General features: G+C 46.2%; 1 protein-coding gene across 3 annotated transcripts in view; it reads right to left on the bottom strand.

Moving 5' to 3' along the window:
• Positions 1-27,690, bottom strand: part of CORO2B (coronin 2B) — a 44,326-nt gene that overhangs the window by 9,637 nt on the left and 6,999 nt on the right. The window contains exon 1 of one of the 3 annotated variants that reach the window (XM_083184393.1): positions 23,952-24,042. The exons of 1 other annotated variant lie outside the window; for it this stretch is intronic. The gene's annotated coding sequence lies outside the window, so the exon portion shown is untranslated. Of the gene's footprint in view, positions 1-23,893; positions 24,043-27,690 lie in introns of those variants that run through there. One more of the 3 variants, XM_083184394.1, reaches the window with a different exon arrangement.

Genomic DNA, 27,690 nt, shown 5'->3' with positions numbered 1-27,690 from the left:
TGATGCCTTAATTAGGTCAGAATCATTCAAGTTGTTCTTCTGAGATGTAAGGTTTTTATTTAAGGTAATTTGAGCACAGGCTAATTCTACATTTATTTTGCCAAAGAGTTAATCCTTTTTTTGGTACTTATGTAATATCTGGGCTCCCGTTTTTCTTATGAGACCGCGTCCCCTCGCGGGGCTCGCTGCGCTCGCCACGCTTCGGGCACGGTGGCTCGCTGCGCTCGCCACACTATATAAAATCAACTCCATGCGTAGTTGGACAGTAGGGGTATGAAAAAATGGGGTGCAATTAACATGGGAGCCCAGATAATACATAAGTACCCTTTTTTTCTTTAGTCAGCAGATAAGATGTCTTTAAACACTTAATAATACCTAGCCATATCGATTACACTGCGGCAATGCTAAATAATTGTGTCATTGTTAAAAAAAAAAAAAAAAAAACAATGGGAAAAAAACGAATATCATTTGCAAAAGTTGCCTGACATCGGAAAATACACAGCGACGACATCACAGAGTACACATTCCACAATAAATGGTGGCTGCTGCTATAACTAATGGTACAACATGGAGTATACAAACATGTATCCAAACTGTACCCATCCCGGCTAGGACTAAACACTGACTGCAACCTGCACAACAGTCCAGAAGAGAAGGAGCCCTGTAACAATAAAGTACTAACCAAAAGGCTTTTATAATGGTTGTCATTTTTCATTGTATATGGAAACTATCTTTGGTGATGCTACCTTCTGCTTCTAGAACCGTGGCCTTTGTGCCTGTGCTCACGTTTCCTATTTTACATTCTAATGATAATACAATGTTGATACATGATAAATGACACAGGTTTCTATATTACAGGCAATGCATGTTATTTACGCAGATAATCCCTAACCGGGAGTGCCCCTACCAGAGCCATGGATGGATTGCATCACATGCATTTTTGAGAACATGCTGTGCCGCAGGGAAAGGGGCGACAAAGGCTTTACTGTCTATGGCCCCCCACCCTCCTACAACCATTCCTACAATTTTCCTTAACAATGAATGGATCTCTCTCTCTCTCCGCTTCATCTCCCACTGACATAAGGCGTAACTTTTCTCTTAGTATGGTCATGCTTCAGTACGACCTTGACCAGAACTATTACAATCACCACAATTTAAAAAGATCACCCTATATTTAGACAGGAAGTCCTCTGTGTCCACATTTTACAGAATCTTCTATTTGTGTCACAGTCATTACTGTGTCCTTGTAAGTCTGCTCCCTATAGGACTAGTCTTCCTGTTAGGGATCGTTAGACATAATTCCCTACGGAGCAGGATGAGGGAAACACCACAGCTAGGAATACAATGCCGTGTACTATCGTACACATCTGTGTGGAAAAAGAACCGAAAATGTGAGGGTGTACAGTCAATTCCCCCTTCAGGGAATTAGTATTTTTGTGGACAGCTAGTTTGGTGGCTATGTCTGGTATGTGCGGTCGATGTCATACACTGGAAGCAGATTTGTTTAGCTGCTCCTGGACATGTCCCCTGCTCTGAAACTTCTGGTCGCTTGCTTTAAGATTTGACATGGAGCATTTTGTAAACTATCTTCGGATTGGGCAATTTTATGGATTAGCCCAGTAGGCCAGAGGGTCGTCTAGGGTGGTGGGAAGATGTTGTTGGCTAATAGCGTAGCAGCCCACCAGACTGTTCTACAAACAGGGATCCATCCTCATCCACCTTCTTTTACTTTTTTAAAGGGAAATGATATAATGTTTTTCGGATGGATTGTCTGGAGCTACTCTAGATAAATAGAAACATGACTCTAAATCATTTGATACTTGGGACAGCTACTGTATGTTACTACCCTCCCAATAGGTTTTTAAAGGAAAATTACAGATTCCCTTAAAACCACATAGTATCTCCTATAGTCCTGTTAAATTCACTGACCATCTCCACCTCAGCAGCATTCAAGAATAACGACTGTGGGGCAGTTTTTCCAGATCTCCTAAGTCTATCACTACCTCCTTGATCTCTGCCCTTAACAATGTGCTCCACCTCAGTCCTATAAGTCCCTCCATCCCCACCAGTAATCATGCCCACAAGTGTAGTAACTTCTCATAAAAGTTTCAATGATATTCCGTCAATGCTGAGATCATAGGCTGCCCTGTTACAGAGGGTCCAGATTTTGTCGGTTTATACTTTCTAGTAGACCGTTATCCAAATATAAGAGATCACTTCTTAAACTTAAGCAATGCAGTGATTGTTTAATAGGCATCCGGCTTCTTTTTCAGGTCAAGAAGACAATTGTATATGCCCACAGATGATATCTCCATGTCAGGGTCCATGTTAGATACACATCTATGTTAATACGCAATATAGCTACACTGGTTCATCTAACAAGAGAGCCACCTAGAATCTCTGATGAACTGATTAATGCTCAAACCTAGATTTGTGTGTGTGTGTGTGGCGGTAGTGGACACCACCACACACTGCACACTGGCCCCCTCCACTCTTAGGGGGGGGCCGGTGTAATTGCTCAAGCAGCACTGCAACAATGCTACCGGCTTAAGGTTGCCATTTAAAGTACTCTGCTAGCCAAATGCAGAGGTCATGGGACAGTGATGGTGCCATCCCCAGGGTCTTGTGTGTTTGTCGATAGCCCGGCTCGCAGAACCTTCCCTACAGTCCTGGTCCATTGGCTCTGATGACCCTCATACTCTCTCACTGTCCTTTTCTTTCCCCCACACCACACTGAATTTGGAAAAAAAAAAATAGTGAACTTATATTATTTGTATGTAACTATTTCCACAGTAACGAAGAATTACACAGGAAAAGTGCTGTATTATCATAAATATGAATGTATCAAATGCGTCTAAACAAAGGAACTACTTGAAAGGGAAAATCTGCTTTGGCAATCCGGCTCTCATGCATTATGCAGTATATGTGGAAACATTTCAAATTCTTTTTACTCTGCAAAGACATGAAATGTTTTACATATATAATTGTGAGCGACACAGAAGACAATTTTAAGTAGTAAAAAATACTATTCCCACATTGTTTGCACACAGGCCCTTATTCTGATCGGTGCGGATATATCCGCGTGCGGTCGGCCCGCCGATGTTTTGTGTCTGCGCATGTGCAGAGGCGTCTCTGCGCATGTGCGAGCGGGGCGTACGGCCAAATCCCGCATGATATGTGAACACTCCGAACAGGGGGTGGAGAGGGGCGTGAAGGGCTATTTGGGCTCATTACCATATGCATACGCCCCGCGTTTCATGGGAGTTCCCATGAAAACGCTGGGCGTACGTATGGTAATGCGGCCGTGACGCACGTGTAGGGGCGGACATATGACATCGCCGGATGTCAGCTGCCCGCCCAGATCCCTGCTTTTGCACGGAAAACTGTCCGTGTGGTCTGAGGTTGCGGGTGCTGGTGGAGCACTCGGTCCTGCATTCGATGGTCTGCGACCATCGAATGATGGGGGAGGTTCCCTTAGATGGAGGAGGCGTATTCCGTGTAAAATACACGTGCGGTCCGTTCGCCAAGCTTCTTACCGCATACGGACGGAGTTGGCGATCCGTATGGAAGGCGGGGTTTCGCACGCACGGTCCTGGCCGCATATTCGGCTCCGGCCGCACCGATCAGAATAAGGGCCACAGTCACAACTGTGTGTGCTTGTATCAGATAAAACAATAAAAGTTTGTTGGAGCTATGCAAGTAACTATCTAATGCTAGGCACACACCAGAATGATCATGATTGTGAGCAGATCGTTAGACGATCGTACGATGGTCCCACGATCTGTTGGAGGACCATGATCTGCACACGATCCGATCACAATCTGCTTCCAGTTGTATGGATGTTTTACAAATCCTAACTGCAGCAGGCAGGATCTCCATAACGACCAAAGGGGACGCGCATTGGATCGCGTTGGATCAAAACATGCCCAATTTACATACAATCGGTTGAGATTGCATCGAAATTAGGGGAATTGAGGCCAAATTGTTCTGGTGTGGTACCCAGCATAAGTGTAGGTCCGTTTGTCTCAAAGTTACAGCTTTGTATTAATATAAAGTTTGATAAACTAATGGCAAAATTAGGTTGAAGCTAGGGTTACTATGGCCATTTCATTTAGGGGTGCAAAGTCTGCTACTTTTTCAAGGTGGTTGACAGGAAGCAGGCGTCTGGAGGCGTTAACCGATCGTTTAGTGGGAGTGCTAAGAATAACACCAGAAAGAAACGCTGGGAGTGTCCAGGAAAACGATAGGCGTGCCTGAGCGATATAGAGGACGGTGTGTGACATCAGCTCCAGGCCGGATATGCCTTTTTTCATCACGCCACTGAGTAAGTCTCTGGCTACTCTAAAGGCCCCCTTACACTAGAACAATTTTGCACGATTTTGGACTAGTCCGACCATTCAGGTCGATATATCGTCTTAAAAGTGACACATCGTTTGTGTTTTCCATCCGATCCAATGCAATGCGCGGTCCCGTGAGAGTCGGATAGGAGCCTCTAGGTTGTTTGGACCGCACCTGTGATATATCGGAATCGGATGGAATGTGGAGTGCTTTTTGCGCATGCGATATATCGTATGCGATATATCGCAGGAGGTTTGACTGACTTTTCCAGTCCCTCTAGCCCTCTTACCCTCTAACCCATCCCATCAGATATATCTTATGGTACAATTGTATACCATAAGATATATCTCATGCAATTTATTTTGGCTTGATCAATCGCATGAGAAATATCTTATGCAAAAAATGACACCAAAGTACCAGATTGGCTGGAATCACTCCCGGGAAGGTCCAGGGGGAGTTCAAGGGAAATTGCATCCAATTTCAGCATTAGATATATCGTTGTAGTGTGGGGTCTTAAGCCTGCGATGATTTGTGCCCAGTGTAAAAATCATTCGATGGTGAGCCTGTTACGATGGGTTTTGGACCTATTCCCTCGGCCGTACAATCCATTTGCACATCCAGCACATTGATTTGCAAAGCGGGATTTCACTCTTGCGGGGAGGTGTCTTAACTGAACCCTGGCCATGCAACCAGGTCTGAATTGGGCCCTTTCTTTTATACTATGTGCAGATATTACTTATTGTTATTTATATAGCACACACATTCTCTCTTTACACAAAATGCACAAAAATGGCACTTCATTTTACCCATTTATACATTTTAATATATATTATAAAAAAATAAATGATTCCGGGAGGGTTGCCCACCCTTCCGGGGGCCGGGAGGAAGGACCCGATTTTCGGGAGACTCCCGCAAATTCCGGGAGGGTCGGCAACCCTGACATACATAGCAGAAATACCAAGTCCATAAAGTGTTGCTATTTATATACATGACATACTTTAGTCCTAGTTTTCAGTACTTTCTATAATTAGGTTTATCATACTATCCCTTTCAACTGGGACACCTTACACAGGTACTGCGGCTGGCTGACTTCAAAACTGCTTGAGTGTCTGGTTTGAAGGGATAGTATGCTAAGCCTAGCTATAATGAACCCATACCTCCCAAAATGACCCTCTCCAGGAGGGCCACAATGCTCTGTTTCTGGACTTCCCTTTGAATGTATGATTGCCATAACATGTTTAAAACAGGTTAATGGATAAAAAAGGTGCTTTAACACAGGTGATGGTAACCATACATTAAGAGGGAAGTCCAGAAAAAGAGCATTGTGTCCCTCCTGGAGAGGGTCATGTTGGGAGGTATGCAAACCCAAAAATAACATAGGCCCTTATTCTGATCGGTTCGGTAACGGCCGCATGCGGCCATTCCGCCGATGTTTTCGCTCTGCGCATGTGCAGAGGGCACTCTGCGCATGTGCAGGCGAAATCGCCGCACACTTTTTTTGACCGCCGCAAAGGGGGCGGATAGGGGCGTGAGGGGCTACTTAGCCTCATTTCCCTATGCATACGCCCCGCGTTTCATGGGCGTTCCCATGCAAACGCGGGGCGTATGCATGGTAATGAGGCCATGACGCGTGTGTAGGGGGCGGGCAGCTGACATCGCCGGATGTCAGCTGCCCGCCCCAATACAAGATTTCACACGGACAAGTGTCCGTGTGGTCTTGTGTTGCGGGACCTGGTGGAGCGTGCGGCCCTGCATTCGATGGTCTGCGACCATCGAATGCAGGGGCTGCTCCCAAGGTGGAGGAGGCGTATCCCCGTCCACTTTCATACGGATCGCCACATATCCGCGTACGGACGGAGGTGGCGATCCGTACGCAAGGCGGGGATTCGTCTGTGCGGTCGGAGCCGCATATGCGGCTCCGGCCGCACCGATCAGAATAAGGGCCATAGAATGGACATGGGGTCTCTATCTCTACCGTTTGCACTGCAGCCTTTTCCATAGGATTTCATGCACCTGCAACCCTATCCTAAATATTCCCAGCATCTCTGTAGTCTCTATACTGTTCTGAGAAAGGGATGGCTTTCCTCCAGTGCCCACATTGACTGCCTAGCCCTAGAGCAAGGGTCCTCAAACTGCGGCCCTCCAGATGTTGTGAAACTACAAATCCCAGCATGCCTTGCCACAGTTTTGCTATAAGGGAGTGTTAAAACTGTGGCAAGGCATGCTGGGATTTGTAGTTTCACAACATCTGGAGGGCCGCAGTTTGAGGACCCATGCCCTAGAGCAGGGGTCTTCAACCCATGGCCCGCGGGCCACGAGTGGCCCGCGAAGCTGATCTCAGTGGCCCCCTGCCTGCCTGCCGGCCCGCCATGCACAGGATTATTTTTTTTTTAAGTAAAAGAAAATGCTGCCGAGGGAGGCAGTGTAATGGAGTCCCCTTGGGTGCCGCCTACCCGGTTTCCATTGGCTGCAGGCAGGGCAGAGGAGTGGATCCAGCGCGGCTGAGGGAGGAGGAGGCACGTCTGGTCACGAGCTGGGGAGTTGGGACCCGGCGAAGCTGCGGGAGGAGGAGACGCAGCTGGCGGGAGCAGGGGACCCGGCACTGGAACTGCAGGAGGAGGAGGCACAGCTGGCGGAGGGGACCCCGCGAAACTGCAGGAGGAGGCATGGATGGTGGAAGCAGGTGACCCGTCAAAGCTGCAGGATGAGGAGGTACATCTGGCGGGAGCAGGGGACCTGGCAAAGCTGCAGGCATTACTGGGGGCATTGTGTGTGGGGGCATTACTGGGGGCATTGTGTGTGAGGGGCACTGCTGGGGCATTGTGTGTGGGGGCATTACTGGGGGCATTGTGTGTGAGGGGCACTGCTGGGGCATTGTGTGTGAGGGGCACTGCTGGGGCATTGTGTGTGAGGGGCACTGCTGGGGCATTGTGTGTGAGTGGCACTGCTGGGGCATTGTGTGTGAGGGGCACTGCTGGGGCATTGTGTGTGAGGGGCATTACTGGGGGCATTGTGTGTGGGGGCATTACTGGGGGCATTGTGTGTGAGGGGCACTGCTGGGGCATTGTGTGTGAGGGGCACTGCTGGGGCATTGTGTGTGAGGGGCACTGCTGGGGCATTGTGTGTGAGTGGCACTGCTGGGGCATTGTGTGTGAGGGGCACTGCTGGGGCATTGTGTGTGAGGGGAACTGCTGGGGCATTGTGTGAGGGGCACTGCTGGAGCATTGTGTGAGGGGCACTGCTGGGGCATTGTGTGTGAGGGGCACTGCTGGGGCATTGTGTGAGGGGCACTGCTGGAGCATTGTGTGAGGGGCACTGCTGGGGCATTGTGTGTGAGGGGCACTGCTGGGGAATTGTGTGTGAGGGGCACTGCTGGGGCATTGTGTGTGAGTGGCACTGCTGGGGCATTGTGTGTGAGTGGCACTGCTGGGGGCATTGTGTGTGAGTGGCACTGCTGGGGGCATTGTGTGTGGGGGCATTACTGGGGGCATTGTGTGTGAGGGGCACTGCTGGGGCATTGTGTGTGAGGGGCACTGCTGGGGCATTAGGTGAGGGGCACTGCTGGGGCATCATATGTATAAGCAGGAGTACTGCTGGCATTATGGTCTGTGGCATAATGGGCATCAGTGTGGGGCATAATGTGCACTGGGCATAATTTTGCGTGGATTAATGTGTAATGGTCATCACGGTGCGGCATAATGTGTAATGGGCATTATGGTGTATGACAATGTACAACAGGTATTACGGTATGTGGCATAATGTCTAATGGACACTATGGTGTGATGCACAATGTGTAATGGGCATTACGGATAAACAGTGTAACAGTGTATATTGATTTAAGTAGCCTTTCATTGTTTGGGTTTGATCTGTGAGGCATACTATTTCACTGTGTGGGCCTTCAGTCAACTTAAGCGTGTGAGGACAACGACCATTCCTGCGGTAACCAATGTCTGGTCATGCAGGTTGCAAAAGAGGTGTCAGGTAATTGTTTTCCTGCTAGTTCACACTCGTTATAATTAGACCACGCCCCTTATAATTAGGTCACACCCGTTTTTGGGAGCGCGCCTACGACGCGTGCAATTTATTTAATATCAAATTATATATGGGGGGGGGGCACATATTTGACTGTTTGCACTGGAACCCAAATTGGCTGCTGATAACTATTAGGGTGTGTGTGTGTGGGGTTCTGTGCTGAGTATGGGCGGCTGTGCCAACTATCTATGAAGGACTGTGCTGACGTTATAGGGGAGCTGTGATTCTATGGGGCTGTCCGAAATTCTGTAGGCGATTTTAGTGGCCCTCGGGCTTCACTGGATTTTTTTAGGTGGCCCACGCTGTCTTAAAGGTTGAAGACCCCTGCCCTAGAGAATAAGAGTTAACCTGGATTGAGGCCTTCTATGATTATTCATACACTGTGTAAGAACTCATTTCCATCAGATCTGGGCCTGTAGTCTGAATTTAGCACAGATCTAAGAGCTGGCAACAAGCAAACCCCTTCTTGTCTTGTCCCCAAGCTGCATGTAATGAAAGCCTTCTGATGATCGCAGTGTGAACTCCTTGCAGTTGGAAAGACAGAGAAAGATCCTATTCACAGATTTCTGCGGGACTGCAGCTGGGTGAGGGGTGGGGGTGCAGATCTGTGCCAAGCCCTGACAGTCAGCCAATCTCATGGAAGGGATAGCAGCAGACTGCAGGCTGAAACTAACAATCTCTCTAAACCGTGGAAAGTACACAACCATTTGTATGCCGGAATTCTGGCAAGACTTCTTGTGCCAGGAGATATTATTTTAACAGGTTCATCTTAAGTACATCAAATGCAGCATTAACTAAACATAGAATTACCATACTATGGGGCCCATTCCTCAAAGTATATTTGCGGCTATATCCCAGAAAACACCCATTTACAGGGGTTAGCTGCAAATATTAAGTACTGCCAGCATGTATGATGGAGGAACCACAGCAGGTATCCCACTGCATTCCCTCCATTTTCCGCTGCACCCCCCTTAGGTTTTTATGAGGGATGCGATGCTGGCAGATTTGTCAATATCCCATTGTAGTCTATGGGATACTTACCGGAACCCTCCCCGGAAATAGCCTCTGTGACACCCAGCCTGACCGCGCATGCCAGCAGAGCACATCACAGGGAAAGGGTCCATTCGGAGACCCTCTCCCTGCGGTTGTCGATTTATGCACGCTGCCGAAAGAATTATTGCAATGCAATCCTAGGGGGTAATATCCGAATTTGCCGCCGAACCAAGTGTTTTTGACCTTTTCTGGTCAAATTTGAGAGCATTGTTGACCGATTTTGGGTACATCTTCGCCCATGCCAATTCACCCCCCAAATAAAAAAGTAAGAAGGCATGGGCAGAAAACTACAAAAAAAATGGGCGAAGATGTCAGCAATTGAATACTATGAGGGAAAATTAGTGCCTTTTTTCTGACAAAAATGGCACTTAATTTTATACCCCCCATAGTGAGAAATGTATTAAGTTTTGCAAATAAAGTGTGATACACGTCCCCTTCTTTGTCTGCATACTAGTATTTTAGATCACCGGTGTTCCATGAATCAACACACATAAATAAATGAATTAATTCAAAGGATAAAATAAATACAGAGGGCAATAAGAAGCATGAATTGAGGTATTTTTTTAAATTGCAGCAGTGCATAAAAGTTATCTGAAGGTGCTTCGCTCCATTCGTTTTCTGTCCTCACTTCCCGAGTAGCCTCTGACTGAGACATTACAATGGAATAGAGTCCCTCATCTGCCTTGAACGGCCTTGCTGACATAATGGGCAAATGGTTCATTCTGCTGTCAGAGTGCATCATCATAGGTGGAATATCAATACTTTTCTACTAATGGGCAACAAAAGGCGCATTATTTCCTATTGATTGCCTTGGCTTCTCATGTTTAGTCTGCAAATTTGAGGTCATCTGACCCTGGATTAAGTAGAACAGGCTACAATTAGTTTGAGTAAAATGATAAAGCAATTAAAACCCTTTGCATTCCCTCTCCACAGAATTTACTGTATAAAAGATTTTAATATACGGTACATATATAGAGTTTGGAATGTTCGAAATGCTCATACAATATACTCATAGTGTACGGTAGTCACAAAGCCAGTTAACCATACTTATATATCTCTATCAGATATACCATTACACAGTAGCTGCCAGCAAATCTCATTGACTGACCCACTTTACAGACCCCTACATAAGTTTGAAAGGTAATCAATAGAATGTAGGAATTTATTCAGCGCAATTCCATTTCTGTTTATAATGACATAGTGCCCCATCACATCACTGTACCCTTCATGGTGGGACTGGTACTAATGCAGGGGCGGACACATGTGATCTGGCACTTGATGTGCCATTTTTTACATGCAATAAATCGCATGTGATTTATTGCATTTAAAACTCCTGGGGAGCTGCTGTGGTGGCTGTGGGGGGGGGGAGGGGCAGGCAGTGTTGGGTGTCCAAGCGGCGGCTGAAACTTGTAGCGGCATTTTGCTGGGTGGCGGGATGAGGCTGCTGAATATTTCAATGTCCGGCCAGTCATTGCAAAATATTCTGCCGGGGCCCATGTTCACCACTCACACTGCACACATTATAAAAACACCACTGTTCCAATGCCTCCAGCCTGCCAAAGCGGCCCCAACCTAATCCCCCAACCGTCAACTACAATTAAGTGACCGTTTCCTCCTCCCTCCCTGCCAGCTTCAAAATAAAAAATAATTGTAATTACAAAGGCAAATTAGAAAAAGAATCACCGGTCCTTATCTAGTCAGTGGCCAGGCAGGGATCTCATGCAGGGTAGCATGCTGTGCCACCCCCATGCTGTGCCACCCCTAGGCATGTGCCTCATATGCCTAGTGGGAAATTCAGCACTGCCAGTACTAAGATCCCCTAAGGGCTTTTATCTATATTACATGAACTGAGGCAGATGGGCATAGCTGTAAGGGCCTACTTTGGGTAAAGGGCACACTGTCTTGAGCACATGGCACAGCTTTAAGGCTACTTTGATTAAACTAGCTTGGCTAGCAAAAGTATAAAATAAAGGAAGCACAACAGAAGTAGGAAAGTGTATCGCGTAAAACATTGGTTCTGTTTAAGAGTTTTATTAGTAATGTATTGCATACTTGCCTACTTTTGAAAACTAGTTTCAGGGAGATTATAGTTGGTAATAGAATTTTGCACAGCGCCCCATTGAGGGGGCGGTGCCATGCTCCACCCAAATAAATTTCTATGGGACCTTATTAATAACAAAGTGCAAAGACAGTTCTATTATATAAATGAAGCAGAAAGTTGAATTGCCGGAGTGAGGACGCGGCCATCTTGAGATCCTCTTGCATCTGCATCTCGGCCTGGTGAGGACGGCCTATTGTTGGATTGTCTCCTGCACCCCATCCAGTTGCAGTCCAGCGTGGCGGTATTCATTTACTCTTCTGCTGTCGGTCTCCCCTGAGTGCTTGGCGGTGTGCTAGCCGCTGCCAGTTCCTATTAAGGATTCACTAGCAGCAGTTCCACTGATCTCCGGATTACTGCTAACTGCCCAATATTCAAGTATGGAGGCACAGATTGAACACATCCTGCAGGCTATATATGCCTCCACTGACCGGCTTATCAATAGGCTCTGTTCCCTGTGCTGCTGAGCAGTTTAGTGCTGGAAATATGAAAAGCATATCTCCTGTGACACCTGTGGCACTTGTAATTGCCTACAGTCCATTGGGGCTTTCCATGATGAAGGACTCAGGGCGGGATTCTCTAAACTAAAAATGCGGTACAAACCCCGTTATCTGGGTTTTTACCGCATTTTGGGATGCTGTAAGCATCCCCCGCCGGGTTACCGCGAAAAATCTGGCGATGCCCCATAGAAGCCAATGGGCTTCTATCGCAACCCTCCGCCGCCCCGCGCCGACCCCCCGCCGCCCCGCATCGCCCCCTCCCCCCTCACCTGTGTCCGGGCAGCACAGCGCAGTGCTGCCCGGACCTGTGACCTCCTCCCTGCACTGATCCTCTTCCGGGTGCAGGGAGGAGGAGAGCCCGGCGCAGCAGCAGCAGCGCCGGGTGTGGGAGGGAGGGGAGAGCCGCCGGGACCTGCTGGGACCCGGCTACTCTCACCGCAAAGGACAGCTCTTAACTCAAGAGCTGTCCTTTGCCTTAATTATCGCATATGTTACAACATATGCGATAATTAAGTATGCGATGGGCGGCGAAGGGGGGCGGAGATTCTTAGTCTGCCAGATGGAGATGGCCCCTACTACCGTCGCTGCAGGGGGTCTAACCTCTGATCTGGTGAACGGCATGAAGCTTTGTCCCGCGGTCCTTGCTGCTCCAACTCAGCATTCCGGTTCTCTCTATTGTGGACGCTATCCTGGTAAAGAGGAGTCACTCTACACAGATCCTGCTCCTTTGTTAATTTCCCCTAAGTTCCCCGGTAGGATCTCTGGGCCTGGGCATCCTGCTTCTCCCAGCGCTACAAGTCACCCTCCTGGCCTTTATATGCACTGAGTTGTGACTTTTATCCTGTATGCACGAATGAAAGGTTACGACATCTGGCCGGATTAAAATGATGTGTTGTTTTTCTAAAACCAAGGAAGTGCCATTCATATGCCTATGTATCTGCTTTTTTTTATTTTGTTTTCCCTTTTTTTTTCTTCTCTTCTTACATTATCTGCTGCCATTCCCTGTTTCACTAATGTATCGATTTATATATTTCTGACTATATATCAATAGGGTGTGTACAGTTCTGGACCATTGATGTTTTACCTTGTGTTTTTCACATCGTCCTATTACATCCTGTTTCTAGAAATTATTTATCCCAATTCTGCTACTTCACACTGTAAAACATATCCTGTTCTTTATGCCCCTGGTAGCTATCCTTTAAATATCCTTTATTTTGGTGGGTTAGTACGGGTGGGAGGGGTTAGTTAGTGGGATAGTTGGTAGGTGGGGGGCTAGGGTGGGAAGGCAAAGTTAGGCTTTTTTTTTTTTTAGGGTGGGTGGGATATGAGGGGTAAGTTAGTTGTGGGTAAGAGGGCTAATTAGGTGGTCTAGGACCAACATTGGCTATTACCACTAATTTACTGCCTTCTTTGGGGGAGGGATGGGATGGTAGTTTAGGTTAGTATGGGGTAGTTATAGTGCTGGGGGGGGGGGTACGGTTTGGGGATCCAGGTACGCCTTAATTGGGGTTGGGTAGTACAGGGTTGGGGGTTATGTGGGTGGTTTGTTTTGGGCTTTTGGGTGGGTATTTTTTGAGTTATACTTCCCATTTCCTCATCTAGACCAGACGTTTGAACTCGTATTATTCTGTTCCCATAGGCTAGTGTTATCTTTGTATCGGGTACTACAACAACAGACTACACTCCTTCATCTATACTACTAATGTATTGCTCCTGGGGGTGGATTGGATGACCCCGGATGGCGCCTCCGGTTTTGTCCAGTTCGCAATTTTCTCAATAAATAATGTTGAATTGCTACTACCGTTAATATACCTCTATATCCTATTGTATAGGTACCTTATGATTCCTACTCCTACATGTACGATGCTCGTCAATTGCGTCTGTTTTATTCATTATGCTTATGTCTGGAAGTATGTTTTGTGTTTGTAATTCAAAACTATTAATAAAAATTACTGGATTAAAAAAAAGAAAGTTGAATTGCCATGTTCAGTATCGCTGAGTTTTTAAAATCTACTCCATTGATCCGGAATTAACACGCCCTATGGCTTGCAGTGGAACATTAGGAGCTTGTATGTGTGGCCCAATAAACTCAAATACAAAACTGAACATGTTGGCTAATGCAGTTCAGACTAAGGGCCTAATTCAGACCTCATCAGGTATACACTGCACGTCCGGTTACCTTCCTCAAATGGCGGCTTCTTGTCAATACACTTACTCCTAGCTTACTGCTAACAATCAAAAAAGTAGTAGGATTTTATTGCAGGACAGCCTCAGGCATGCGTACAATGGGCTGTGCACATGCGCAGTCTATAGATAATTGCCCACCCTGCTAATTCGCAGCTGTGTCTGAATCAGGCACTAAGTTAGTATGGATTATTTATATTATTATTTATATTATTATTTATATTATTATGTTTAGCCTTTATTTATATGGTGCCACAAGGGATCCAAAGCATGAAATTAAAGAGGACATAAACGAGTAAGTAAAACAGGAAACAGTGACTTACAGTAGAGGACAAGTACAGGGCACATAACCATAGCTGCATCAGCAGACGACACGCGGAAAGCCACTGATTCTGCATAAACTACAGAATCAATGGGTTTTCCCTGCTAGTGAACCACCGATTGTGCCATTTTCTAATGAGGGGGCTCCACTGATATATACAGATACCAGACTTGATTTATGGCAAAGGTTGAAAAGCAAATTCCGTTCTTCAATTGCTACCACCAGGTTCTCTAGTTAACATGACAGTCCAATTCAATTAGCGGTGGGTACCCTGCCTTGGTCTATGCTCGATGGTTGGTTGCTTGCATTTTGTGGTATTAATTCCCCTGGTGGACAGTGCCTGGATGTACCCCAAAATGTCAGATGGCGCACTGTAGCAGTTTTCTGTGCATATGCCTTGCGACTGGGAAATAAAACCTTTTGTACCCAATGGCTGTAATGCTGGGGTCATCGGTCACTGTTATTTATCGGTTTACAACACTTAACATTAGCAATTTCTTATCTATTTATGTGTGTCTCATGTTTGGATTTTTGAGGGATTTCTGTGTCATCTTTATGGGTAGCCTACTCTCCACATCATCTGAGGAGCAGATGGTCCAGTTCACTGAAGGAAGCTTCTAAAACACTGTATGGAAAGAAAGAGTCGCACACAAGCGTTATATTAATGGTGGGCCTGCAGATGCCCTAAAGGATCACTATGCTCTGCTCCTGAACACAGGGTGGGACAGGCTGACTGGAGGCTGGAGAACACACCTAAGGGGACATGTATCAAGCCTTGTAGAGCATACTTGCCTACTTTTGAAAACGAGTTTCAGGGAGATTATAGTTGGTGATTTGCACAGAGCTCCATTGAGGGGCGTGTCATGCTCCACCCAAAGGGCGTGTCTAGTTCCATATATGGAGAGATTGTGAAAAGAGATTGTGAACGTGGCACCTGGAAGCGTGGGTGTGTACTGCTACATCTGAGAGGAATCTTTTATAATGACTTATATACAAATGTAGATGAGCCCCAAAGCAGTTAGTAAGAGTTACTGTACTTGGTATAGTGCTGGGAAATGGTGCTGATGATTCAGTGTACATGTACCTGTCTCTCATTCCTTGTTTCACCCCAAAATGTAAAAGTGTAATGTGGGCTAAGTGAAATGAGGGAGATTAATAGACTAATGAGGGAGAGAGGGAGATTGCTGCTATTTCAGGGAGTCTCCTGCAGAATGCAGGAGGATAGGCAGCTATGTTGTAGAGAGATAAAGTGGAGATGTTGTTTAAAGCAACCAATCATATTCTCTCTCAAATGGTTACATTTATTAAAGCTTGAAGAGAGATGGCATAGAAAAAGATAAAGCACCGACCAATCAACTTCATTTTATAGGGAGTGCAAGAAAAATGACAAAGTGATTGGTTGCTACAAGCAATGTCTGCACATTATCTCTCTCTAAAATGTGATAAATCTCACACTCTTTATAGCTGATGACCATTACAATGTGTTCTCCTAATAAGGTGTGTGACACTGGTTCCCTTCAAAAATATCTTTGCCTGCCCTCAAAATGACTTTGTGTAGTAGCTGCATGATGTTCTATGAGGTGTGCATAGAAAATCATAAAACAGTCATAAAAATAAGGCAGCCGAAATAATTAGTATGTGTCCCCATCAGCTACCTCAGTTCTTCGGGATCTTTTCCTGTGACCTCTTAATTGCTGTATTGAACTAGTGGAAATTTCCAGACCGTGTAACATAATAAAATATCTGCAGAGATAAAGTTGGACACAGTTCAGCTGAATCTGTGCCATTTACCGACACTGAGCTCTTCAGAATCTGAATGTGTCCCCACGGAGTCCCTGCAGACCATAAGCAAGTGCAGTGAGGACTATGGGGTGAATTTATGAAGCTTGGAGAAGTGTTATCTATCCCCATAAAGAACGTTATGAGCAAGGTGATAATGGTTCAGCCAATCAGCTACAATATGTAAATTGACAGGTAAGAGCTGATTGGCTGAACCATTATCACCTTGCTCATAACGTTCTTTATGGGGATAGATAACACTTCTCCAAGCTTCATAAATTTACCCCTGTGTGTCAGGTCTCCCCATGTTGTTATTTAGTGATGCCGCACAATAAGGATTGACCAACAGTTCTCTCTCATCTTGCTCCATCTCTCAGAGGCTTATCCGATAAACTCCAAATCTGGTAGAGATTATCTTCTGGAGCGACAGTCGGAGCGGCTTGTACAATAGCCTCCTGCTATCTGTGCTGAGAAGCAGATTGCCCTGTGAGCTCTTGTCAGGAGGTTACAAAATGGACACATTTTAGGTTAAAAGGATGCAACAAATTAGCATAAATGTTATAACCTAGACGTCCACCGACAGATAAATTCTGTTACATATTTTAGACTTATGGGGGAGATGCACCGGGGTTTCGCAATATAGAGTAACGCCAGAAAAAGCTGCAATTTTTGAGGGATCCCTCACGGATCCCTCTCAGCATGGATTCGGTGTGAAATCCCGACGGTCAAAATCCCGACAGGGTCGAAATCCCGAATGGGTCAAAATCCCGACAAGGACAAAATCCCGACATGGGCAAAATCCCGACATTTAAAATCCTGACAGGGTCAAAATACCGACAAGGACAAAATCCCGACATGGACAAAATCCCGACATTTAAAATCCTGACAGGGTCAAAATCCCGACATTTAAAATCCCGACAGGGTCAAAATCCCGACATATACAATGTACAGGTGAAACAGTCTACATGACTTTTGGTCGACAGGTGCAAGGTCAAAATGGGATTTTTTCACTGTTTTTTGACCCAAATGTCGACACAGTCGACATGGACACAGTTGCAAGTGAACCGCAGCCCCTCGAACCGCTCGCTTCGCTCGCAATGCTTCGCTCGCAATGCTTCGGGCACGGTGCCTCGCTGCGCTCGGCACACTATTTTATTCTCCCACCACACCGTAGTGGATGGTAGGGCATGAAATACCGCCTGTCTGCACATGTCGGTTCAAAAAAAATTGTGAAAAAACCCATGTCCACCTCACACCTGTCAACCGAAAGGCATGTACACTGTTTCACTTGTACATTCTATATGTCGGGATTTTGACCCTGTCGGGATTTTAAATGTCGGGATTTTGACCCTGTCGGGATTTTAAATGTCGGGATTTTGTCCATGTCTGGATTTTGTCCTTGTCGGTATTTTGACCCATTCAGGATTTTGACCGTTAGGATTTTGACTGCATCCCCTCAGCATACCCTGTGACCGGCGCCATCACTCTTTCACAGACTTCCAGGTCTCAGACCCAGAATCTCAAAACTGGAGAGCTGTCCTTTTGCGTGAATAATCGCATATGTTAGTGCAGGGGTTATCAAACTGTGGGTCCTGACCCCAAAGTGGGTCCCGGCGTTCAGCTGATGGCATGCGATGCGATGCGATTTCTGCCCCCTATGCGATGAAACATTGTATAAGCACCCTAAAGGGTGCTTTTAAGCACCCAAATGGGTGCTTACAATGTGAAATGCACCCCCACGCCACCCCCCCCACTATAAACGTGAACCCGAAGCGGTGCGAGTGCAGCGAGCCCGCGAGGGGCGGCGGTACGCGTCCTCCGACCTTTTCATACCCCCACTATCCATGTCGGCGTGGAGTTGAGAATAGAAAGTGTGGCGAGCGCAGCGAGCCACCGATCCCAAAGCGTGGCGAGCGCAGCGAGGACGCGTACCGCCGCCCCTCGCGGAGATCAGCATTTCTTTAACACAGCTTCTGGAAACAACCAGCGCTGTGTCATCGCAGGTGGAAGAGTTGGCTTCCAAATGTAAAGCAAATGCCCAGTTCCTGAAGGCGCATACCGGCGCCCCTTGCGGGCTCTCTGCGCTCGCCATGCTTCGGGTTCACGTTTATAGTGGGGGGTGGCGTGGGGGTGCATTTCACATTGTAAGCACCCATTAGGGTGCTTATACAATTTTTAATCGCATCACATCGTATGGCTTTGTATGCCATACACAATGTCATACAATTTTAAAATTGTATGACATTGTACAATATCGCGCAATATCGTGTCGCATCGCATACCATTGCATGCCTTATGGTATGCGATGCGATGGGCGCCGCTATAATACACATGTGATGTGATGATTTTCTACAGTTACTTTATGGGGTCCTGTAATTATTTTTATTATCTGATGGGGACCCAGGACAAAATAGTTTGAGGACCCTGGTGTTAGTGCATTTGCGATTATTAACCATGTGGTAGCCGGCGATGTTGGGCGGCGGATTTTAGTGCATCCCCCACTTAAGTTGTGTAGACACGATGCAATTTAGACTATAAATTTTGACTTTATTGTCAAAATGGATAGTAAATTAGTGCAAATCGCACCTTGTTTTCCTGCACCGATTGTGATTCCATCCCGATGTGTGGCCCTGCGGCACTGGAATCGAAAGTAGAAATAGACTGTGCAGCACATTCTATTTCTATTACAGGTTGAGTATCCCTTATCCAAATATCCGTTACCAAATTATTCTGAAAACCAGAGTTTCCAACATGTGCTAAAAACCTACTGGGAATATTTCACCAGTGCGGGCGGAGGGATCGCACCCATGGGAATCCCGAGCGTTTCAATGGTGTTCCCATGAAAACACTGGGCGTTCCCATGGAAATGAGGCAGTGATGCGGCTGCCTCATCACCTGATGTCAGCTGCCTGCCCTGTTCTCATACAGGGACATGCAAAACGAAGGCATCTGAGAGTGTCTTAGTTTTGCGTGCTCGTTCCACATTATTCGATGGTCGGGGACCATCAAATGATGTGGTCCTCGCCCACAAGGCTGCGAATGGATGTTTATGCAAAACAACCATTTACAGCCGTGCCGGTAAATTCGATGGATGAGCGGCGGGTAGCGTTAAAATGACACACAGTGCTTCATGTGAACCAGAATAACCTCCCTTGTTTCATATTTTGAAGCCTGGGGTGAAATGTAATAGGGTGGTAGAATCTGAAAGTAAGAGATTTGGTAAGAAATCTCCAGTTTTTTTAAAGTGGCAATCACTTACACTGCAAAACCAGTTTGATTTTGCAGTGTAAATGATTGCCGCATTAAAAAAAAACCTGGACATTTCTTACCAAATCTCTCTTCCTATTACATTTCACCCCTTGTTTCATGCACAAATAAAATATATCTGTGTGTATTTCATGTGTTTGATGTGTTTATACAACATAAATGCAAGATACCTCATTGAAATAAGTGGGCCTCGCATATCTATGTACTAAGCTTTGGAGAGTGATAAACTGGAGAGAGATACAGTTCCAGCCATTCAGCTGTTAGAATGCCATGTTACAGGTTATGTATGGAAAATGACAGGAGCTGGTTGGTCTGTCCACTTTATCTCAATCTAAGGTTTAATACATAGGCCCCTTTAAGTCACAGATGGGAGACCACCTAAAGATGCAGCCCATCCCTGAATTAGGCCCATAGCTTGATAGTGGTCATCTAATTAATTTGAATTCAGTTTTACACAGAATATTCCTGTTGAGGCCACAGAAGTGGCATTATTGGGCAATGAGGCCTGAAACATCAGCACCTGTGTTGCTAGCACAGCATATTAATAAGCCAGTAATAACTGAGCTAAAATAAGCTTAAATTATTATATTCTGAACAGCTGGCTTACCAGAAAGTTTGTAGAATACATAAAACCACACCTAAGTGCCCAAACACTTAATGAATATCCCTGATAATCTGATCATATTCAGTTAGATACTTTGGGGGTCATTCTGGTTGGCTCGCTAAGCAGCGGTATTTCCCTGTTTAGCGAGCCTTCTAAAGCGTCCTGCCAGGTGTGTGAAACCCCGCCCCCCCTGCCACCCAGCAAATATCCCTGCCGCTTTGGTAATGGATGTTTTGCAGGTTTTGCACCCAGCATTTTGGTCGGTACGCCCAGGAAATGCAGGGCTTCGCATGCAAATCGCATGCCTATCTCCGTATCCCCCCCCCCCCTCCGTGCGAGTGCCATGGAGACTATGCAAGTATCCGAAGGCACCTGCACATGCGTATAAGCGAATATGCACACGTGCTAAAACATCTAATCTCCTAGGGCCGATACATGACACGTCAAAAAATATGTCATAAGGGATGGAACCATGTACAAAACCGTGAGTGCAACCCAGCATTTTGATGTAAAACAGTATAAGTAAGTTACCACACAAATAAACTAGAATTTATACCGCAGCAGCAGCACAGTGCCGGGTAAGGGAGGGAGGGGGGAGCCGCCGGGTCCCGCTGACTCACCGCAAAGGACAGCTCTTAACGCAAGAGCTTTCCTTTGCCATAATTATCGCAATATGTTACAGCATATGTGATAATTATGTATGCGGTAGCCGGCGATAGGGGGCGGTAAGGGGGCGCTGATGTTAGAGCAATCCCCTCTTGGTCCTCAGACTACACAATGCTGCTGTTGTGAAAATGTACGGAAAAATGGCCGCCGCCGATTGTTTAGAGATCTGGGCATGTGCATCACTCTAGTGCTCAGACCCTTCTACACTGTGCTACTCCCGGCAGAGAGGAGGGGCCTGGCCAGAGGAGGCATGAACACGGGCCTTCTTCTCTCTTAAAATGCCCCTGGTTAAACCTATAAATGTAAGGAGGTAAAGAACTTGGATAAGCGATGCTAGAGTTACTGTCCAGGTGGACAGGTCTTATAATCCTATGAGGTCTGCACTCAGGCCATGGGGTGTATAAGTACACACATGCAGTATTATCTGTGGTAAATCTGGAATTACATGTCTAAGGGGTTTACATTTAATAGCCTGATGTTTCAGGTTAAATTTTGTAAGAGAAATGTTGCAAATGTGAAAAACAAGACAATATATTAATATTATACTTGTATTACACCAGATTGTTTGTTCTTGTTTAAATGTAAAATACTGTATAACAGTTAGCGTATCTATCTATTTATTTATTTTATTAACAGTTTCTTATATAGCGCACACATATTATGCAGCACTTTGCAGAGAATATTTGAACATTCACATCAGTCCCTGCCCCAGTGGAGCTTACAATCTATATTCCCTACCACACGCACACAGACATTCTAGGGTTAATTTTGTTGGAAGCCATTTAACCTATCTGTATATTTTTGGATTGTGGGAGGAAACTGGAGTACCCGGAGTAAACCCACGCAAGCACAGGGAGAATATACAAACTCCCCACAGTTAGAGCCATGGTGGGGATCGAACCCATGACCTCAGCGCTGTGAGGCAGTAATGCTAACCATTACACCACCCGTGCTGCCCATTCTTGATTTTTCTGTAATGTTTGTCCAAATTAATTTGGTACTCTTTACCTAGAACGGCGCCCATCGCGGGCATCGCATGTACATCGCATGCCATTATAATGGCATGCGATGCGACCGATGCGATGCCCGTGATTTTACATAGAAATGCATGTTAAAATGTAAATCGCGTCGGTCGCATCGCATGCGACCAAAAAATCGCATGCGATGCAACCGACGCGATTACCGCGATTTTACATAGGTAACAATGTTAAATGGCCCAACTGACCCAATTTTACATAGTGAACAATGTTAAATGGCCCACAGACCCCAAATAACCACCCTGAAGTGTGAAATGCCCCCCCCAATTGTTAACGCCACCCCACGATCAACGTCAACCCGAAGCATGGCGAGCGCAGCGAGCCCGCGAGGGGGGCGGTACGCGTCCTCCGACCTTGTCATACCCCCACTATCCACGTCGGCGTGGAGTTGAGAATAGAAAGTGTGGCGAGCGCAGCGAGCCACCGAGCCCGAAGCGTGGCGAGCGCAGCGAGCCCAGCTAGGGGACGTGGATACCTTAACAGGTATCCGTGTCCCCTGGCGGGCTTCGCAGGTATGCGCGTCCCCTCGCGGGGCTCGCCACGCTTCGGGCTCGGTGGCTCGCTGCGCTCGCCACACTTTCTATTCTCAACTCCACGCCGACGTGGATAGTGGGGGTATGAAAAGGTCGGAGGACGCGTACCGCCGCCCCTCACGGGCTCGCTGCGCTCGCCACGCTTCGGGTTGACGTTGATCGTGGGGTGGCGTTAACAATTGGGGGGGCCATTTCACACTTCAGGGTGGCTATTTGGGGTCTGTGGGCCATTTAACATTGTTCCCTATGTAAAATCGGGTCAATTGGGCCATTTAACATTGTTCCCTATGTAAAATCGCGGTAATCGCGTCGGTCGCATCGCATGCGATTTTTTGGTCGCATGCGATGCGACCGACGCGATTTTTTACCTTGCGATGCCTAAGATCAAAATCGTGGGCGCCGTTATAGGTAAAGAGTACCATTAATTTCATTAGATCCAATCAAAAATACATATAATGAGAACTAGATTAGAGAAAAATAAATCACAGATATTTCTCCATTCAGCTCCTAACTGTTAAGTTACAGGCTGGATTTAAAAAGGGACAGTTACAAGCTGATTGGCTGGTGATAAAGTACCAGGCACTTTATCACTTCTCCTCCCTCATCACTGCTTCATACATCTACCCCTGAGTTCCTGAGGCCATGTTGTGTTACCACAGGCCACTCAGAAGTTTGATAAGTGACTGATCTACGAGCTTTGCTGCATCTTTGGAAACTCACCTCTTCAGGCAAAACAATCATATTTAAGTTCTACACACACACAACCCTCTGAGGCACTTATGTATTATATAGCTTCAATTCTGGACTTGTAACTTGGTGGGACTGCTATGCTATGGTGCCTGTCCTTGTGTTTCCCTCCTATGTCCCTTTAGACTGTAAGCTTGCAGCAGGGCTCTCTTACCTCCAAGTCTGTCTGTTGTTACCCAGTTTGTTTTATCACTGTCTACAATTGTAAAGTGCAACAGAATCTGCTGCGCTATATAAGAAACTGTAAATAAATAATAAATCTTTTAACGCAGGCGCTGGGAATCACAAAGTGGCACATCTCAACACAGAACTGTATACAAATTTGAAGCTGTAAATGCATTAGCTTACGTTCTGAATCAAGCCACATGCAAACTCTCATATGTATAGTGCAAAATTAACTCCTTTAAATAAATAACCTTCAAATCACCCTTTAATAGATAGGAGGAGACTTAGCGGTTACGGAACCTTCTGTATCTGTTTTTCCATGAGCAGCTCACGCATAACTAATAGTACTTATTGGTCAATGGTTAGCTAGCAGTTACTCTCCCATGCATATTCTCTACCTCATCTGCATAAGGTTTAAGCCACCAAGCCCTCATCACAGGAGCAGTCATCGTGATAAAATGTTACTGTACAACATAAATATTGTCCACTGCTGCAATATAGAACAGTAAAAGCTTCCCGTTACCCATCCACCATTGCAGTGATAACGCTAATGCTATGTAATGCTGACCTGAGCGTTCTGTCAGAGAGCAGAGTTAAAGTGCTTTAATCCATGCAGCGCATCTCACCTTCCATAGTGCTCTGTCTCCTGTGTGATGTCACTTATTCTTCCTGATTGCTGCAGACTGGCAGGTTCCTCCCCACTGCAGCATTCTGAGCACTCACACACACACACACACAGTCAGAGCTATGGGTCGATACTGCCACAGTGCCAAGTGGCATCTGATGAGAACCCACATTAGTGATGCAGCTTTGGTCTTCTCTATCTTTTTGATGTATTCAGGTTAGGAGGGGCAGTGTATATTGGGGCTAATTCAGTTGTTGATAATCGTCGATTTTTGCACAACTGTGCGCATGCGTAACTTCTGAAACTGCAGTCGCACCCCAGAATGATGCGACCGCAGTCTGAGTGATGGTGGGGGGCGGCGATGGGTTGGCACAGGATGTTGGGTGGGCTAGGATGCGGCATTGAGGTGAGGTGCGGTCTGGAAAACACAGGCGCATTGAGACTGTTTTCTGTTATGTGATTGCAAGGAGGCCCCACGCCCAGGAATGCAGGCACATCGCTAAAGTACGAGAGCTTTGCTACACAGTGCTTCACTTGAAGCTGCCGCGGCCCTCCCCCAGATTTTGCAGCAAGAGCGATTATCGTACCGTGGGCATGTGCAAGCCGTCTGTACAAAGACAGTCAGTGAAGTATAGCCTTTGTTGGCTGCTCCCAGGGTGATTGACACCATGTGGCTGTTTGGGGGTGGTAACTATGCGTTTTCTGGGAGTGCCCAAGAAAACCCAGGTGTTTCCCGGCCGTTGTGAGGGAGGGCCACTAACGACATCTGAGACAGCCTCCTTCTCCCCACGACCTCTGCAGCACCGAGTAATTCTAAACTTACAAACAAAGGGGGAAACCATTCGCTGGGAAGTAATTACAAATAATTTCCCCCTCATGTGCACGGCTGCAAACCCATTCACAGCTATACACATGTGCAGGATTTCACTCGGACAGGGCGGCGTGGGGCGGCCTTTACCTGCTCACTTGGTCCCATAGAAGTCTATGGGCTTCTACCACAAGGGACCCCTGCCGATCCCACCCCCCTCACCTGTGTCCAGGCAGCACAGCATGTTAGAGCATATGCAATCATTAACTATGCGAAGCCCGGCGGAAGGGGGGCTGCGGATGTTAGAACATTCCCCCCTAAGCCTGGTGAAGACAAAGGGGAAAGAGATAACGCCTAATCAACTCCCAACTGTCTTTTTACAAACACAGTTGATTGGCTGGTGAATTATCTCCACTTTATTTCTTCATCAGGCTTAATACATCTGCCCCAATGTGAGCAAACACATCATCGGTTTTATTTGGCATTAATGCACTTGCAGCTTTAATAAGACTTGCAGAATGTGTAAAGGGTACAGGACGTGGCTGACTGGAACAAATTGCTAGTTAGGCAAGTAACAAACCTAAAATGCCTTTGGCATGATGCCAGGTCCCTCATTTATTCAAATCAAACTGTTCTTGTGTTCCTGGGCAGCAGGATGCTGGAGTCAGTATAAAAGCACAGCCGCTAGCTGGGTGCAGATCTGTATTCTTGGCACACGGTGGGCAACGAGAAGTCATGCAATTAAGATATACAGTTATTCCTACCTCTCAACAAAGTGGGCTGAACTGATGAGGGGTTTTGTTGTTTGAATATAGGGCCTGATTCAGACATCTAAGCAAGGCTGCAATTTTGGTAGATGGATAAAACCATGTTGCACTGCAGGTGGGGCAGATGTAACAGGTGCAGAGAGAGTTAAGGGCCCCATTCACTAGAACGATTTTGCACGATTTCAGCCGATTACGACCATTCGGGTCGTTATATCGTCTGCATAGTGCCACATCTTTTGTGTATTCCATCCGATCTGATCCGATGCGCGGACCCGTGAGTGTCGTATAGGAGCCCCTGGGTTGCTCGTACTGCACCAGTGATTTATCGGAATCAGATGGGAAAAGGAGTGCTTTTTGTGCATGCAATATATCACAGGAAGTTTGACTGACGTATCCAGTCCCTCTAGCCCCCTAACCCAGCCCATCAGATATAGCTTATGGCATAGGTGCCGATTTATGTTTTTGCTGGTGGGTGCTCAAGCCAAAAATATAGGGGAGTGGCTTCATGGGAAAGGGGCGTGACCAAAAAATAATACTGGTTTATATTACGCAGCACAGTTGTCTCCAATATTCAAATTATGGAAACAGTACCAAATACATAAATGCCCCTACAGTGCTAAATACATAAATGCCCATACAGTGCAGTTACAAAAATCCCCCCCACAGTGCTAAATACATAAATGCCCCCACAGTGCAGGTACATAAATGCCCACACAGTACCTGTGCCAGCGACGAGGGAGGGGGAGTGCAGTGGGACACGGGCGGGTGGGCCTCTGTTGAGCGGGTGGGTGCTCATCAATTTCCGTGGGTGCTCGGGCCCTCAAGCACCCACAGAATCGGCACCTATGGCTTATGGTACAATTGTATGCCATAAGATATATCTTATGCGATTCAGCTTGGCTTGATCAATCGCATGAGACAGATCTTATGCAAAAAATGACACCAAAGTACCAAATCGGGGGCGTTCAAGGAAAATTCCATCCGACTTCAGGGGCAGACATATCGTTGTAGTGTATGGGGGCCTTTAGATTTGGGATAGTTATTTTGTTTCTGTGCAGGGTGAGTACTGGCTGCTTTATTCTCTTACACTGAAATTTAAATTTCAGCTTGAACACACCCATCCAAATCCAAAGGTGCCCACACACGATAAGATTTTTTAAACGATCTGGCCGTTAAATGACCCATCTAACCCTCTGATTGTTTACTCCACAGGTTCTCAAAGTCGGTCCTCAGGACCCCACACAGTTCATGTTTTGCAGGTCTCCTCACAGAATCAAGTGCAATAATTAGCTCCACCTGTGAATCTTTTAAAATGTGTCAGTCAGTAATGAGTGCACCTGTGCACCTGCCAGGTGACCTGGAAAACATGAACTGTGTGGAGTCCTGAGAATTAAGTTTGAGAACCACTGGTTCTCAATTGTTCTGTGTGTGGGCATGAGGGGTATTCTGAATTTCAAGGGAAATTGGATAGACGTCGGATTGGATCCAATATCTGTGTGTGGGCACCTTAACTCTCTCTGCACATGTTACATCTGCCCCACCTACAGTGCAGCATGGTTTTGTCCATCTGCAAACAATACAGCCTGAATCAGACCCATTGTGAGGTATCAGTTATGTAGTCTCTTCAGTGCACTCAGGTAAAATTCCCCTCCCCATTACTATGGCCAGACACAAATTTAATTTTATCTTTCAAAGTACTCAAAGAACTATGAATATGACAATGAGAGTGCAAAATACTGAAAGTGATTAAAATGCAAACTGTAGCAAGCAACAGTCACCATCACGCTGCAGATTAATGTGGCACTTCTTAGGTATGACAGCTATTTTTGCAAATTACCAATTACTGGCCACGCTTATTCAGATCTAGTCACTTTGTCACCCATTTCATCTTGTCTAACATATAACCCCAACCCTAATTCATATAACATTTTATCATACATTGCTGCACATGTTTCTCGCTCCAAAATACGTATGCAGAACCTGTTCTGCTCCCTACACTATGCTGACAGTAATCAGCTAAACCAGCAAATATCAGCTCTAATATCTATTACACTCTTACATATCACTCTAAATCAGCTCTAATCTCTACTACACTCTTCTATAGCACTCCAAATCAGCTCTAATCTCTATTACACTCTTCCATATTATTATTATAATTTTATTTA

This window comes from Crinia signifera, chromosome 4, assembly GCF_055691185.1.
Source record: "Crinia signifera chromosome 4, ASM5569118v1, whole genome shotgun sequence".
In the NCBI taxonomy this organism is placed as follows: Eukaryota; Metazoa; Chordata; class Amphibia; order Anura; family Myobatrachidae; genus Crinia; species Crinia signifera.
Note: the sequence above shows the minus strand (reverse complement) of the source record. Positions and strands in the feature narration are given on the sequence as shown.